Genomic DNA, 15,835 nt, shown 5'->3' with positions numbered 1-15,835 from the left:
TACACAGCTTAACACCGATAAACATGCAGGAATGCATGTACAAAATGCCTCACCAACAATAAATGATCCTCTCTGTCATTCCATTTTAGTTGCTTTCTCTGTGAGTAACCTACATATGGTTAACAACCAAGGTAAGAGATTTTCTCAAAAAGCCATCTTTAATTTGGCTTTTATTTATTGATTAGGCTTTAATTTTGTAATTTATTTTGGTACATTCATGGCAGGAGAGACACCATGATCAGGTTAACTCGTGGTGAGGCGCAGCTATGTCACCCTGTCCTGTACTGCGCCATGTGAATTCCCCAAATGTGGAAGCTACTGCATAATCTCTGGTCGTGGGGGACTATTTCCATGCTTTCCCCTTTTTTCAACCCTTGAATTGCCCTCCTGGGGACAAATTAAGTTCTTTGAATTTGAATTGAAATTGTTCAGCAATAGGCCAAGGGTGTTTTACTTTACATATGAGTAAAAACCTGCTTTTATTTTGAAACAATATAAAGCACTTAAGGTAGATCAAAAAGGAATTAAAGGTAATGAGAATATAAAAAAAAGGTGAAATGTTTGATAGTACAAGGTGCAGACTACTTTGGACTTGTCCAAGAGCTGTCTTTCCATCACTGTGAGAGCAGGAAAGTTGAGTAGTGTCCAGCAACTACCCTTTTAGGTTCAATACAGTGCACACAATTAATGAAATAAAACATTTAATTAATTGATTTTTTTACTGTAATTGCAGTGCAATTACAGAAATATATTTAAAACTGACAGCCCTAATATGCATATATCAAACAGTACAACCTTGCCTTTAAAAACGTGTTGCTGTCAACAGGTGCTGACCAAAATGAATCTAGAACATGTATTCTGGCAGGTAAATGGCTTCAGAGCGGGAGCGAGGCGGCCGGATCTTGGCAGCATCATGGCTTGACTGTCATTTCAGTGTACATGTTAACAAGTCAGGGCTTGTAACATGTCAAACTGGATTTATCTGTAAAGGTCTGGCAACCATTTATAGATTACACTGAAATGTTACCTCTATCAAAGAGTGGACTTATGATAATCCTTTAACTGGTACCAGTATCATCATTAATGTACAGGTAGTTTGGGTGTAATATCTTGTTCGGAATCTTTTTGTGGAATGTGATGCTGGCATGTATTTAATATGTACTTTATATTTATCATTGCAAAGACATGGATGTGTGTTCTTTTGTACTCTTTTTAACTCTTGTGTCACATACATTGACTTTATTTTCAAAAGGATTTAAGTTGCTGTCTTTCTGTTATGCTTCTAAGTAAGGAAAAAAAGCCTTCAATAAAATATTGGTAAAAAGTGAGTCCTGCTTCTCTCATGCATGATACAGGCATCTAATGCACCAAGAATCAGGAGAATAGGAGGCTTGCCTGTTTTATTAGCAAGCTGCATGCAGCCAAGTTTTGGAGAGCTTTCTATTTTCACTTTGGTAGAATTTCCCAGGGAGGATTGACACTGCATGATTATTGCGGTTTGTGTTTTTCAAAGTAAAGGCCCTGTAGAGTAACCTTGCAAAGCAGATGGATGCGCCTGTTTCCATGTTTCTCACTGGCAAATTCATCTTGCAAAGCTCCCATTTGAACTGTTTGGGCCCGGTTAGAAAGTGACAGGACCAATCAGCAACATGGGGCAGTACTCTCGGGCACGGCAGAGTCGTGAGGTGAGCAGGGAGCAACAAGAGACCGGTGCAATTATGGTGGAAGAGATTAGCATGGATGCTGGTTAGAATAAAGATAGAATGCTAGTTTTATCAGAACTTGACGACATTTCTTCGTTTAAGGAAGAACAAAAAACAGCAGTGAGTTGTTTGCTATTCAAAACCGATAAAAGTCGTGTGCTGACATGTCTATAGTCGCCATGGTTTGCGTTATACAGTCCTCTATGGAGTTTACTCCTCGGTAGAGGCACACCTCAGTAAGGGCTACGTCACGTGCTTTGTTGCTCTGATTGGCCTGATAAGATGTGACAGACAGAACGTTCATCCAATCACTCTCTGAGAATTTAGATGATCCCATCACGGTTGGTTGTTTGAATTTACTTTAGCTGATCTATATCTATAATTTATTAATGACTGCTAAACAGCTAGTGAGCTGAAGTTCTTTATTTTTGTTGATCATTGAGACCTTCAGCTCCTCGTCAAAACACTGCGTGCACCAAACTGTGACTACTCATGATGAAATTGTAAATCTATAATTTTACAACACGGTTGCTTCTTCATTGCTCTATGTAAAACGACATTGCCCTCAGTTGGAACTTAAAGTCTCTTACACTAATAATTCATGTTGTTCCCTTTTTAGGGGACATGTCTGAGAATTATTTCAATCATAAGCTGATTCTTTCCTGGGGTACCCGAGGATAGAAAGGATCCAAAATGTGGTTGACCCAGACTGACCCACATGGAACTAAAACATACTGGTAGCCTCATAGTTCACCAACTATCACTAGGCTATAATAGTGAACTAGAGCAGCAGTGGAAGTTATTTTTTCTCTGTATTTCACACTTGAAATTCTCTTTTTTGTATTATAAAATACAGTTAGTCTCCACTGTTGACTGTAACGCAGCATAAAAGCTGTGTTGATGGATCTTCACTTGAGTTTTAAACATGTTGACACATCCAATCAGAGTGAAGTTAATTAGGGCCATGACCAACAGGAACCAGTCGAAGATAGTGTGTAGTTTAGGGAGCCAATGGCCCTATAAAGCTCTTGCCTTGGCTGCTTGAAAAACCATGGCATGATGATAAAAAAATCCTATCTTCCATAGTCAATTTTTAGAAAATTCATGGCTTCATATTCTTTTGGCACCAGCAGTAGAGTTATTGTAACTGACAGACACATTATATAGGGCTGAATATGGGATGTTGAATGAAATAAGAGGGACTCTGTAATGATGATGATGGACTAAATGTGACTGCCATACAGTACTGTGATGTTCAAAGGTCACGTTTACTGACAGGAGGCTAAAACCAAAAGGCCTGTTTCCTTTGGCGGGCGAAAATGGAACTTCCAAAACTGCAGCCAAAAGCAAAAGAGACATTTCAAGTCAGCGTAAAATACTACAGAGGCAATTCTGAGGGCGTCCGAGACAAAAGATAAAACACAGTTGTCAGAAAATACAGCGGTGATGACAGGACGGACCCAATCTGGCAGCAGGGATGGAAACCATTACTTCCAACTGGACTGGAGCTTTGAAGATTGGAGGAATCTTGTGGTGGGATATCCACCCCCCAACCAGGCACCCCAGCAGAATCCACCAGTACTCTCATTTGTACAGATGTCCAGCCAAATAGCGTGTGTGTGCGTGTGTGCTTTTGTGTGTGTGTTCTGTCCTTCCTGTGTGCCGCACAAATCCACTATGTACACACACATTCCCTACCTCGGCGCCCATGTTTCATCCTCTCCGCTCTCCCCGTGTTGTGTTTGTCGAGCTCTCAGGCCCAAATCCATTATTACCTTCTGAAATGACAACTCATTTCCACAAATGTAATCCCTTCCCTTGCCTGCGTGAGGCTGTAAAGTAAACACAGAGCTCTCTCTAGAAAGCACAGAGCAAGGAGGCTACGGACCCACTCCTTCAAATTTGCAAAGGGAATTCAGAATGTGAACGCCAGACCCAAGAGTGAAGATGATAAAGACTCTAAGCATTTGAAGGGATTTATTCCAAAGCACCACAGTCTGTAGCAGTCTGCTTGTATGCATATATGTATGTATGTTTATATATATATATATATATATATATATATATATATATATATATATAAACATACACACACACACACACATACGGACAGATGGACAGACAGACAGACAGACAGATAGACAGACAGACAGATAGATAGATAGATAGATAGATAGATAGATAGATAGATAGACAGACAGACAGACAGACAGACAGACAGACAGACAGACAGACAGACAGACAGACAGACAGACAGACAGACAGACAGACAGATAGATAGATAGATAGATAGATAGATATTGAATTTCAGGTGTTTCAATCAGACTCATTGCCAAAGGTGAATAAATCAAGCACCGAGCCGTGCAGTCTCCATTTTTCAAACATGTGTGATACAAAAATGGGTCTCTCTTAAGAGCTCAGTGACTTTAAGTGTGGTACTGTATGAGATACCAACTTTGCAGTAGGAGTTTTGGGAAATTTAATCCCTGCTGGATATTACACAGTCATTTTTAAGTGATATCATTACAAATTGGAAATGTTTTGGAGCAACAGTAACTCAGCCACGAGGCAGAAGACCACGTAAAATCACAAAATAGAGTCAATGATTGCTAAGGCACAATGTGCATTAAAGTTACCAATAATTGCTGATTCCATAGCTGAAAAGTTCAGAACTTCCAATGGCATTAATGTAAGCACGAAAACTGTGCAGCGGGTCTTCAAGGAATGGGTTTCCATGGCTGAGCAGCTGCATGGAAGCTTCCCATCACCAAGTCCAATGCCAAGCTTCGGATGAAGTGGTGTAAAGCACAGCGACACTGGACTGTGGAGCAGTGGAAACGTGTGCTGTGGATGAGTGTGATGAACCACACTTCTCTGTTTGACTGTCAGATTGGCCAGACTGGGTTTGGCAGATGCCGGGAGCACATTCCAACTTCATATCAATTACATGTATTTAAATCGATGTCATTATAGTCCCCTGGTGTACTGGTCAGGACTGTGGCTCAGTAGGTAGAGTTGGTCATCCCGTAATCAGAAAGATGTGGGTTTGATTCACAGCTCCTGCAGTCACATGTTGATGGGTCTGAGCAACCTATGCAATCAGTGTGGAGTGAATGTGAGTGAAAGGGTGTGAAAGGGTAGTTGTGACCTAGTCATTAAAGTGCTTTGAGTAGTCAGATGACTGGAAGAGCACTACATTGTACAAGCTCAAGTCCATTTTCCATTTAGTGGGACAAGCAACTACAAGGTTTTTGGGAAGTTAGGGGATTGAGTTTGGGGTTAGGGGAAGCTTGAGTGACAGAGCACACAGCCAATGGCAAAGGTCCATCACAAGAAAGCAGTGAAAACATGAATGAAATACAGCAACAGACAGGCAGCTTCCAGCTGTAGTTCACCTTTCCGTATGAAGCAGTTATTGGGTTAACATCCAGGGCTTCCACAGCAAAGATGCACTTTTCTTGTCCATCTCAACAAGTCTGTCTTGGTAGCTGCCATTAAAACTGTTAAAACTATTCAAATGAAGGGTTTCTCTGGTTTGTAGAGCATTGTAATCTCTGGACTGAATTATACCGTAGAAGTAGTCATTCTTTGCTTTATGTAGACATTTTAGGATGGAACAATTCCCAGACATTAACCATTTAAAATACACTAGTCATTTGAGGTTGATTGAGAAAAAATTGATTACTTGTTAGGATTCCCCTGAGACTCCAAACAGGATAAGCAGCATAGAGGATGGATGGATGGATGGATGGATGGATGGATGGATGGATGGATGGATTCCCACTAGCTGTACCCTGGAGCAGGGGTTCCCTAACCTTTCAGCCCATGAGTCTACCTTCCCTGTAGGCAGTTAAAGCATACAGTGCTGCACAAGCATTGAGTACAAAAGTGGGGCTCCAACCTCTACTTTGGGAACAACCACCCTAGAGCACAGCTACCCCCCCGGGGTCCGTGTCAAAGGTATATTTCAAGACATATCAATGTACATTTTGTAACATAAAGAAACATTTAAGTCCACACTGACCATACTGTATATATCAACTGAATAATTTGTTTATGAAGGAATCTCAAAAACTGGATGCCCCAGTTTAGCTCAGCGGGTAGAGCCGGCGCCCACAGAGGCCATAGTCATCGATGCATTGTTCGTGAGATAATCTCACAGCTGTTTGATGCATGTCTTCCCCCCACTCTGTCTCCCTATTTTTCCTGTGTGTAGCACAAGTTTACCTTTAAATTCTTAATTTAGTACAAACTCACAACCAACATGAGAAATAATAAGACTAATTTAACTTGGAAAATTGTAGGCTCAGTTCAATTAAATAAATGATTTCCTCCAAAACATTGAGTTCAATTTCAGTCCATAAAAACACACACACAAAAAAAAAATTTCAACTTAAATTCTTTAACGGGAAAGGAAAGGTTTTTTTAGGGTGCTACCAGCCTGCTAAGGCTACGATGGGTGAGGAGAAATGATTGTTGATGGTGAAGATGATGATGATGATAAGTCCTGGTTTAGCTCGCCATCTTTTGGATCTGGAAAAACCTGGTCTGTGTAAAACAAGGCCAGAACTAAGTGGTTTGTTCCATACATTTCAGATATCCTTTTTTTAATTTAGAATTAACCTTAACTTCAAATCAAGCACACACATGCTATCACAACAAAATACATTTTCAACCATATCACTTTTCATATACAAATACCCTGCAGCAAGGTGGCACTCAGCTCATTAACCATCCATAATTAACAAGTGCAAAACGCCACTCACTAGTAGTTCTAATCGTGTAAACACTGTCCTTTGTTGAGTTTTGTCTGGTCTTTTTTCATTGGTGAATATTTTTATCAGGAGTTCAATTCATACACAAAGTTCTAATAATATTACAAGAGTTTTAACAAAGTTTGAGCACACTGGTCTGCAGCAGTGATGACTCTCAGCCTCTCTGTGTCTGTCTGATAACTTCCTGATTAAAACACTGCACATGTGCTACCATTGGCTGATGGCAACGTGCCAAATTTAAAACAAGATTTTCTTCAATAACGTGAGATTTTAAGAGATTTTAGTTGAATACCCAGATATTTAGTATAAAAAGTCACAACTAACAGATTACATTTTGAACCATTTTCTCAAACATTTACAACTCAATTCTTTTCACACCGCATGTATCAATTATGTTGATTATTTTCATCTTTTTTAATCCTTGAATTCCTGGTAACATGGGTTACATGTCTCTCTTTGGCTGTCCTATCAAATTAAAGCAAAAAGGACTACATTTAAAAATAAATGAATAAAACTGAATGTCCCCAAAAATGTTAAACTAAAAACATTATTTGACCTGCAAAAATCTCATTTGTAATCTGAATATCTTCTAATATCTGCAGCATTCTCATTTTCAGCCACATTCACATGAAAAGTTTGGTTTAAAATTTTAGTTTAAGATAGAAAACAAAAATCTTCTTGGATTGCCTGTACCAAGCGTGAATATACCAACAGCGTAAGCAGATTTTACATGTGAAACGTCTTGAAATGAGATGTCTATCCAATTGTACATTTCATTTGAAGAGACTCTAAAAGTTAATTTTGCTTGCCCAGTTGGCAGCTACTTTTCTCACTATGAGTAATTCACGCCTTATTTTTTGTGTGTTTACTTCTTCAAATAAGATTTCTATCTGGACTTGTAAATGTTACTTAAAATAGATGTAATGAGAAATTTTTGACTAGAAAATAGAGAAATGCTCTTGTTTAGATTTGAATTTCCAGTGTACACCCAAACAAGCACTGTGTGCTCACATACACCCTGTCTCTGCTCTCCCAGAGATAAACAACAATAAATAAAATGTTCTCTATCAGCCTGCCCACCAGTCCATCCCTCACCCTCTGCCACATCATATGTGACTGGTTTAATCGCAGGCCAATCACTGACGGGTCACAATTAATAAAAGCCACACCGGCCGCAAATAAACAAGTCCAAATTGCTGCCTTAATCGAATGATGCAAACATCGGTGAGTAACAAAAGTTCACTGCCGCCACTGACAATTTCCTAATTGTATTCACTCATTCATGGCAATTTTATTAACATGGAGCGGATGTCTTCTGCCCTTCCACTGTCACAGCACCAGGGATCTAATTTCATTATTTTCCACAAGATTTGCTTGACTACTGCTGCCATGCTAGTGGCGCGCCACGGCCAGATGTTTATGCTATTTAAATGAGGAAGCAAAGCCTGTTGGGTAAACATAATTAAAGAAAGTTGAAGCTTTTTTTTTCTTACTTCTCCTCTGCCTTGCCCTCTCTTTGTCTACCTACCTCTTCTCCCATAAGTCTCTCTCTCCCTCTCGCTCTCTTTCTTAACTTTACTTCATTAGACAAATTTCAATTAACATCTCAGCCACATGTTTCTATGAGCAGGAGCACAAGGCCTGCATGGAGGGCTGGGTACGCAGGGAAGTGTGACGCAGTGGACAGCAAGAGCACACACAGAGGATGCACAGATGCTTTAGCCTACACTTAGCATGCAAATATGCAGAGTTTGTGCAACAAACAAGTCAAACAAAGAGCAAAACGAGGAGTTCGAGTCAGTGTTTTCTTCACACAGAGTGTTAAAAGTGCGATTGCACGTGTATGTGTAATCATTCACAGCACTATCTTACCTGCGCGGCTGATGAATCCAAACACTGTTGACCCATGGCCCCCTTGGCATGTGCGTGTTTATTAAAATCATCACCCAATCACACAGGCATTACTGTCCACGCCTGTCGCATGCTAAATAAGAGGAGAGATGGAGTAACAGAAAGGGAGAGAGAGAGATGGAGGGTAAATTAAATCACTCATGTCACGGTGCTAATAGGCCAGCCTCACTCTCCGTGTAATTCCAGGGGCCGACGCTGCAAAGAAAATAAGTTAAAAAAATCTCAAGCAAGAGCAATCTATTAGGGCCAATATCACAGACAGAGTGTTACAAGAGGTCATTACAAGATTATGTAAACCAAGAGAGAGCGCGCTTTCACGCAGTGGTCATTTACATGTGATTATTGCATCAGACTTATGCAGTGATTATACAAGGGGGCGGCTCAATGTGTCAAGCTGAGCACACAGACGCAGGGTGTGCACGCTGAATTACACCACGAGTGTGAATTATAGCGGGGATTTGATCTTCAAAATAAAAGCAAACTCACAACAGCTCTTGTTGTTGATTTATACAGCAATGTCTTAGTTTAGCGGCGTGATTTGGGGGGACACCTCACTCATAAAAGCCCGCACTCTAACCACCAGCAGCAGCAGAAGCATTCATTTACCCCATTTGATAGAAAACACCCCATTTTCTGCGTGCATTGCTGCCCGGCGCTGCCAGCTTGATGGCTGAAATATGCTCCACGGCTGCAGCCATACAGGCGCTTTTTAAGTATGCAGCACGCAGCACATTCGATACCCTTTAGTGCACACGAACTGAGTAGCTGTCAAAAATACAACAGGCATCTCAAGTAATTATGCAGATTTATGCAAAACATTAACAAGAAGAATTAAAGGCACAAATGAGGTGGCTACACTTGAATTGTTAAGATTATGAATAATTACCATGAATCTTTTTGCTCTTAATATAACTTGTTTTTGATAAACAAAGCCTTAATTATCGGAATACTTTGGAGGATTCCGGTGACCTTCATTAATCTTAGACAACAAGTCTCCGGTGAGACTTGAGATGAGGCCTACGCACGTGCACTCACACATTGGTATAGGGTAAACACGCACGCATGGCAGCACATATGCTAACTAGCCACTTCAGCCCGGAGCGAGGAGACAGACAGGTACATCTCCTAGTTAAGCCAAGAGAGCTCGTCACACTCCCCGGTGTGTCCAGGTACGCTAAGCCAGGAGGACAGATGCACACATACACAGTCACACGCTCACACAGCAGGTGACTCAGATGCTCCTCTGAGAGTTGGCAGTACCAGGTTCTTCACTAATTACAATTACATCTCACTTCCCTCCCCTTTCCACTTTCCTCCAACTTTGGACATGAATATTCCAGCGGAGCCATTGTGCATTGGACACGCTGCTCAATATGTCCCATAATTAAAAGCATGATGTGCGAGATGAAAATACTAAGGGCACTCTGCTCACTCTGAGCTTGCTTTAGCATAGGAGGAAAATGAGATTCAGGGTTTTTTATGCAGAAACAACACAGTGGAGTAGAAGAGAAAAGCTTAATCTGTGTACAAACTCTTGTTTTTACCTCACTGCACAACAGCAACACGACAGTCTCTCTCATCAGGTAGACAAAGGTTGCATTAAAATCCTTGAAATATGTCAGAATGAGACACTTTGCAAGCTTGTACCTTTGAAATCAACACATTTCTGAGCCACTACACTCTAACAAGTTTTTTCATTTAGAATTTCTGTTAGTTTTCATTGCTGTGCTTTGCATACTTCCCTACCTTTAATCTGACAGTTTTAAGAGGTACAGCTGAAGTTTGTAGGGTGGTTTCAAATTGAGGGCAAAGCCTGGATAACCTTGCAGAGCCGATGGATTCCAAGTTTGTCATCAAACAGATCAATTTTGCAAGCTACTGCAAGTTAGTAAGCAATGGTGGCTGAAGTGATGAGCTAGATTTAGCTATAGCAGTAGTTTTATCAGAACTAGATTTCCTTATTGAGAGAAGGAAAAAAAATGTACTTGGAATGGGCAGTGATGCACTCAAACCATATACCATGGTATTAAAATATAGCCATAGTATTGCTATAATTACTGTCATGAAGACGGTGCCGCATAATGAGCGAAGATTTGTAATAACTGTCTATAGAATGTGTCTGTTTCCTGTAGATGCAGCACTTCCTGTGTGTGAAGATGCTATAAAAGTGATGACAGAACTCCAGCTTAAAAAAATCATGGGCTAAGTTGTCAAACAAGGGTCCAGAAATGAAAAGAAACCACTCATATGTACTATGGGACACGCTACAGCACAGTGCTGTGGTCTTCTTTGAAGTCAAACTGTTACATGCGCATCAGTGGTTGTAATGTAATCCAAAGCAATTTAAGTTTAAAAGCATGTTAATTCTGCTTTCTGGGGTAATACAGTAATGGGAAACATGATCTGAAGTTTATTGTAAATGACTGTACAATCTGCGTGCACCACGTAAAGCAACATCTCAGAAGCAGCGACATCAGACACAATTAAATCCATCAAATGTATTTATAAACATTTAAACATATGTTAGCCCTTTATATGTGAATGTACATGAAGTTAAAAGGTACTTCTTTGTTTTTTTAGGCACTAAAGTAGTCTGTCACCTTTCTAGAAGCTTCCCATAGGCCAGAGTGAACTTGCTACTGAACGGAGCTTGTTATTGGTGTGCAAAAACAATAAAAATATTACTTATTACTTTTCTTATCCAGCAAAAAGCATGGCATACATTATGAAAGAAAGAGAGCTCACATGGCATTTTGCACAGAGAAGGTGTGAGGATATGTTTTGTATGTTACCCTAAACATATTCACTGTGACCAAAGAGTCTCAGTTGCCTAAATATGTTATCATAACCCAAAGTAGATGCTAAGATAACATGGTATAAAGGAATAGACACTGAAATTACAAACACAATAATGAAAAGCTCTATATTATGTGTATTTCATTGTAGATAATGTTTGCTCTGACAGAGTCTTCATATACTGTAGCATGTGCTACATCTTGAGGTCAGATTTAACTTTCTTCCAAAATACCTCTAGTAAACCACTGAAAGTATGCCAGGTCCAACATCTCCAAGGTTTGCATACTTTTGAGACACTGATGAAGGAGTCAAGTGTCTCCTGTCTATTTTAGATCAACTTCAGCTCAGCATTGATCAGATGGTGCATGATTTCATCCATATATGATACAATCAATATGCATCCTATCAGAGGGAGAGAAATCCTCTGATCCTCTGTCCTATTGACCTCAGTTTTTCTGAAGTCTGAGAACAATTCTGCAACTATAAATCCCTACAAATCTATTTAAAGTATGAATATATTGCTATAAACTGCAAAACAGCATAGGCTAATGTCATCCTCTGAGCTGCAGGGTGGTCACTGTTTGTGTAAAAAATAATATGGACTCCATTGTTTGCATATGAAACACACAAATGCCAACCACCTGAAGACGGGAATGGTTTCCAGTAGGATTGGTAGGTGTCTACTTTTTTAAACCATTAAATTAAAAAAAAAAAATCCAGAAGAATACAGTATTTCTTTCATACAAAAATCACATTACACAAGAAGCAGGTCAGACCAAGCACTTGTCAACATTCAGAGTTCACAGTCTAAAAACACAATAAGGACACTGACTGAATCTTATGCCAAGATCTAACAACAAACTCTTAAGTCTATTAGGATTTAACTGTGTGAGCGTGGCGATCATAGTGCCATGAATTTGTGTGGCAACTTGACTGAAAGACGTGTTAGACTGCACAGTGTTACCCGACCAATCATCAAGGCCCACTGTGTGCGCAATGTCAAAAGGAAGAGGAGTTCAGCAAGACACCAAGAGGGAAGGCTACAAAAACCGTACTGCATTTACTGTACCATATTTCTTTGTCCATGCAATGGGAGACATAAATGTAGTTGCCTGAGCATGATAAGCTTTTCCTTTGTCTCTTAGTTCCATCTTCTATCAACTTCATCATCCTTCTTTCAACAGGTTGGTTGGTTTACTGACATGGGGCTGCATGGCAATGCAGGGGTTAGCATTGTTGCCTCACAGCTAGAAGGTTCCTGGTTTGCTTCCCATCAGGTCGTTTCTGTGCAGAGTTTGCATGTTCTCCCTGTGCATGAGTGGGTTCTCTCCAGGAACTACTGGCTTCCTCCCCAGACATGTTAGTTAGGTGAATTGATGACTCTAAATTGGCCATAGATTTAAGTGTGCCTGGTTGTTTTTTTTTTGTTTTTTTTGGCATATCAGCCCTGCCATTGACTCGTGACCAGTCCAGGATGTACAGCTTGAAAACACCAGTCTTTCTGTCAAGAAGTTGTGAGGTGTCCCAGTTGTTGCCTTGACTGTTTACTATGACCCACTACACAGGATAAAACAATCAAACTGGGGGCCAACAAGTCCAAAAAGCCTGTGCCTGCCAATCAGGCCATAAATGTGCTTATTATGTGTAGTCTGACCTCAGCATTACATCAGGAGGATAAATCCTAGACGATGAACTTTGATCAGTTATTAATCCTCAGTTACAGCACTGAATCAACATTAAATTGTATGTATGACAATTGGCACAACACTAATAACTGGTTGAATAAAAGTGTCTAGACTTTTTAACTTTACAAGAGTTAGAATTTTAAAATGGGTATTTCGTGTAAAACTGGATTTGTTATTAGGATTTGGAAAACTAGATAATATGACTTTAAAATGAAAGAATAAATCAAAGCAGCTGCACCACAGAGCAGCAAATAATGTCAGGTCAGACACAACAACCCAGCTTAAATGCTGACCTGAATACAGAATGAGTGTTACTCATATGCCACTAAATATTATGTATAACTAATTCTAACGGATTAAGTTTGATTACCATCATGTGTTGATCAGAGTCAGTGGTTACTTTGCTCCCTGTGACGCTTCAACAATTAGGTCTACTCCCATAGGAGCCAGGCGCCCCTGGGTCCTGTCAATCAAATCTCTCTTGATTGTTTCTGTTCAGCTGTTGTGTTGCTTTTTTTCTTTTTTCTAACACAAGAATGGGGATTCTGATAAACTACACAGTAGAATGCATCAGTATTAAAATCATAGTTGGCAAAACATTCTTGTAAGAGGAGAACTGAGTGAACTTACTATTATTATATTGCACAGACAGCTGTGCCAGATTGTACCGTAGCTACACAGGCTACTTCTACCAAGTTATGTTCTTATGCTTATCTGTGCTCTTCAGACATGGTCTGCATGTATAAAAGTTAGATATTGAATACAGTCTTGTCTGTCTGCTACAAAACTAAATCATTGTAGTAATCAGCCTATTTTATCCTTTGAAACTGGAGTGTATGCATACTGTTGTGTTTGTGCTTGTGGAAAATAGGATGCGGTGGCTGCAATCACAGCACTGAGTCTGTGTGGACAGGTCTCAATCAGGCTTGCACATCTGGACTCTTCAATTTTACTCCATTCTTATTTGCAAAACGGCTCAAGCTCTGTCAGGTTGCATGAGGATCAGGCATGAACAGCCCTTTTCAAGTCTAACCACAAATTATCGACTGGGTTGAGACCTTGGCTTTGACTCAGCCACTCCAGATCATTCGCCTTGTTGTTGTTAAACCATTTTTGTGTAGCTTATATTTCGCTGCTTTCATCTTACCCTCTACTTTTACAAGCCTTCCAGGGCCAGCTGCCAACATGCATCCCCACAGCATGATGCTGCCACCGCCATGCTTCACAGTGGGGATGGTACGTTTGTGGTGATGTCAAACATAGTGTCTTGCCTGATGGCCAAAAAGCACCGTTTTGGTCTTATCAGATAAAACAACTTTCTTCCACTTGACCATTGAGTCTCCACCAAATGACTTTTATTCAACAGTGTCTTTCTTTTTGCCACCCTCCATAACACCATAAAGCTTTGACTGATGAAGAACCCCGTCATCAGCTGCTGAGTCTCTCCCATCTCAGCTACTGAAGCTTGTAACTCAGAGTAGTCATAGGTGTCTTGGTGACCTCTCTCACTAGGCTCCTTCTTGCACAGTCGCTCAGATTGTAAGGACAGCCTGATCCAGGAATATTTACACATGTGCCATATTCCTTCCATTTCTTGATGATGAATTTAACTGAATTCTGGGGGATGTTCAGTACCTTGTGATTATTTTTTGTATTCATCCCCTGACTTTTCTTTTCAACAACACTTTCTCTGAGTTGCTTGGAGTGTTCTGTTGTCTTCATGGTGTAATGGTAGCCAGGAAAACTGATTAACCAGTGACTGAAACATTCAAGGGGGTGAATCATCTTTTATGAGCATTGTATATAGTTCCTGCAATGATAACATGAAAAATTAAATTTCTCTAGTAATGTTATTGAGCTCTATGAGAGTAATGATGCGCAGGTGTTAGTAAAGCACCTGGAATCAGTGTGCTGGTCTTTACAGGAGTTAATTTATTTGCTTTAGCTGTCAGTGGGCTTCTATGGAGTATTGTTTAAAAGTTAAAAGAAAAAGGAAGCACTAATTATTTATCATATATTTTGGGCGGTTATTTGTGCATTCTTGTGATTTTTGAACAGCTTTTGTGCTGAATTCTATCAGCTGTATCTGACAACACTGAGCTTTCTTTACTTCTGTGAGATGACATGTAGTAAAATGGCTATCGTATTGGCAAAATTTTTTTTTCTTTTGTCTGATGCCACATGCTCTCCTCACGGGCCCCATTGCTGCACGGTCTGCACTGTCTATAGTTACGCCCCTGTGTGCGATCCATGTAACAGGGAGGCATCAGGTGTGTTTGCAGTGTTTCATCCCTCCATACGTGCTGTTGCTGCTGCATGGAGTTAAAATTATTGCCAAAACATGTGATGAAATGACGTCTTTTCACTCCAGATCTGAACGAGTGCCCCCCTGTCCCAAATAAGTGTAAGTTAACTATAACTCAGACCTGCTCTATTGATCATGAAAACACAGCAGCCCTTCGTCTAGAGGAGAACAAAACAAGCCAATATAGCTTTGAGATGCTTTACTGCCCTCTAGAAAACATCAATGCAGGAATATTGGCCTGGTTTACATAGAAGGCAACAAAAAAAGAGCAAAAGACAAGAGGGGGAAGAAAAAGATGGCCACCGTTAAGCTGTTAGTCAAGAGAGCCAGATTTACCGTTTCTATTTCTACATTTTCCCTCTGCAGATCGATGGAGGAGTCGGTTCATTTTCTCTGACATCAATACTGCGGAGCCCGGTACAGTCCGCTCCCCTCCATCTGCCTTTCATCCTGGCCACACTGGAGCTTGTGGATGCTGGTGTTAGCCTGATGCTCGAGGTGACGGCTGCCCTCCCCGGCACAGGATCAGCTCAGGCTCACCTAACCTCAGCCGCGTGGAGGAGGAGGGCGGGAGGGAGGGGGAGAAGAAAAAATAGCTGACCTCTGATGAGTGGTTCGGGGCAATGTCTGCTGCTTTTGTAGTCAGATGGTAGAACTTTG

The 15,835-nt window shown here is 40.5% G+C and overlaps 1 pseudogene; it reads left to right on the top strand.

Moving 5' to 3' along the window:
* Window positions 1–209: 209 nt before the first annotated feature.
* LOC121511601 lies at window positions 210–364 on the top strand (annotated as a pseudogene).
* The last annotated feature ends 15,471 nt before the right edge of the window (window positions 365–15,835 follow it).

This window comes from Cheilinus undulatus, linkage group 6 (assembly GCF_018320785.1).
Source record: "Cheilinus undulatus linkage group 6, ASM1832078v1, whole genome shotgun sequence".
NCBI lineage: Eukaryota > Metazoa > Chordata > Actinopteri > Labriformes > Labridae > Cheilinus > Cheilinus undulatus.
The sequence above is the reverse complement of the archived record's forward strand: the minus strand, read 5'-3'. Positions and strand labels throughout refer to the sequence as shown.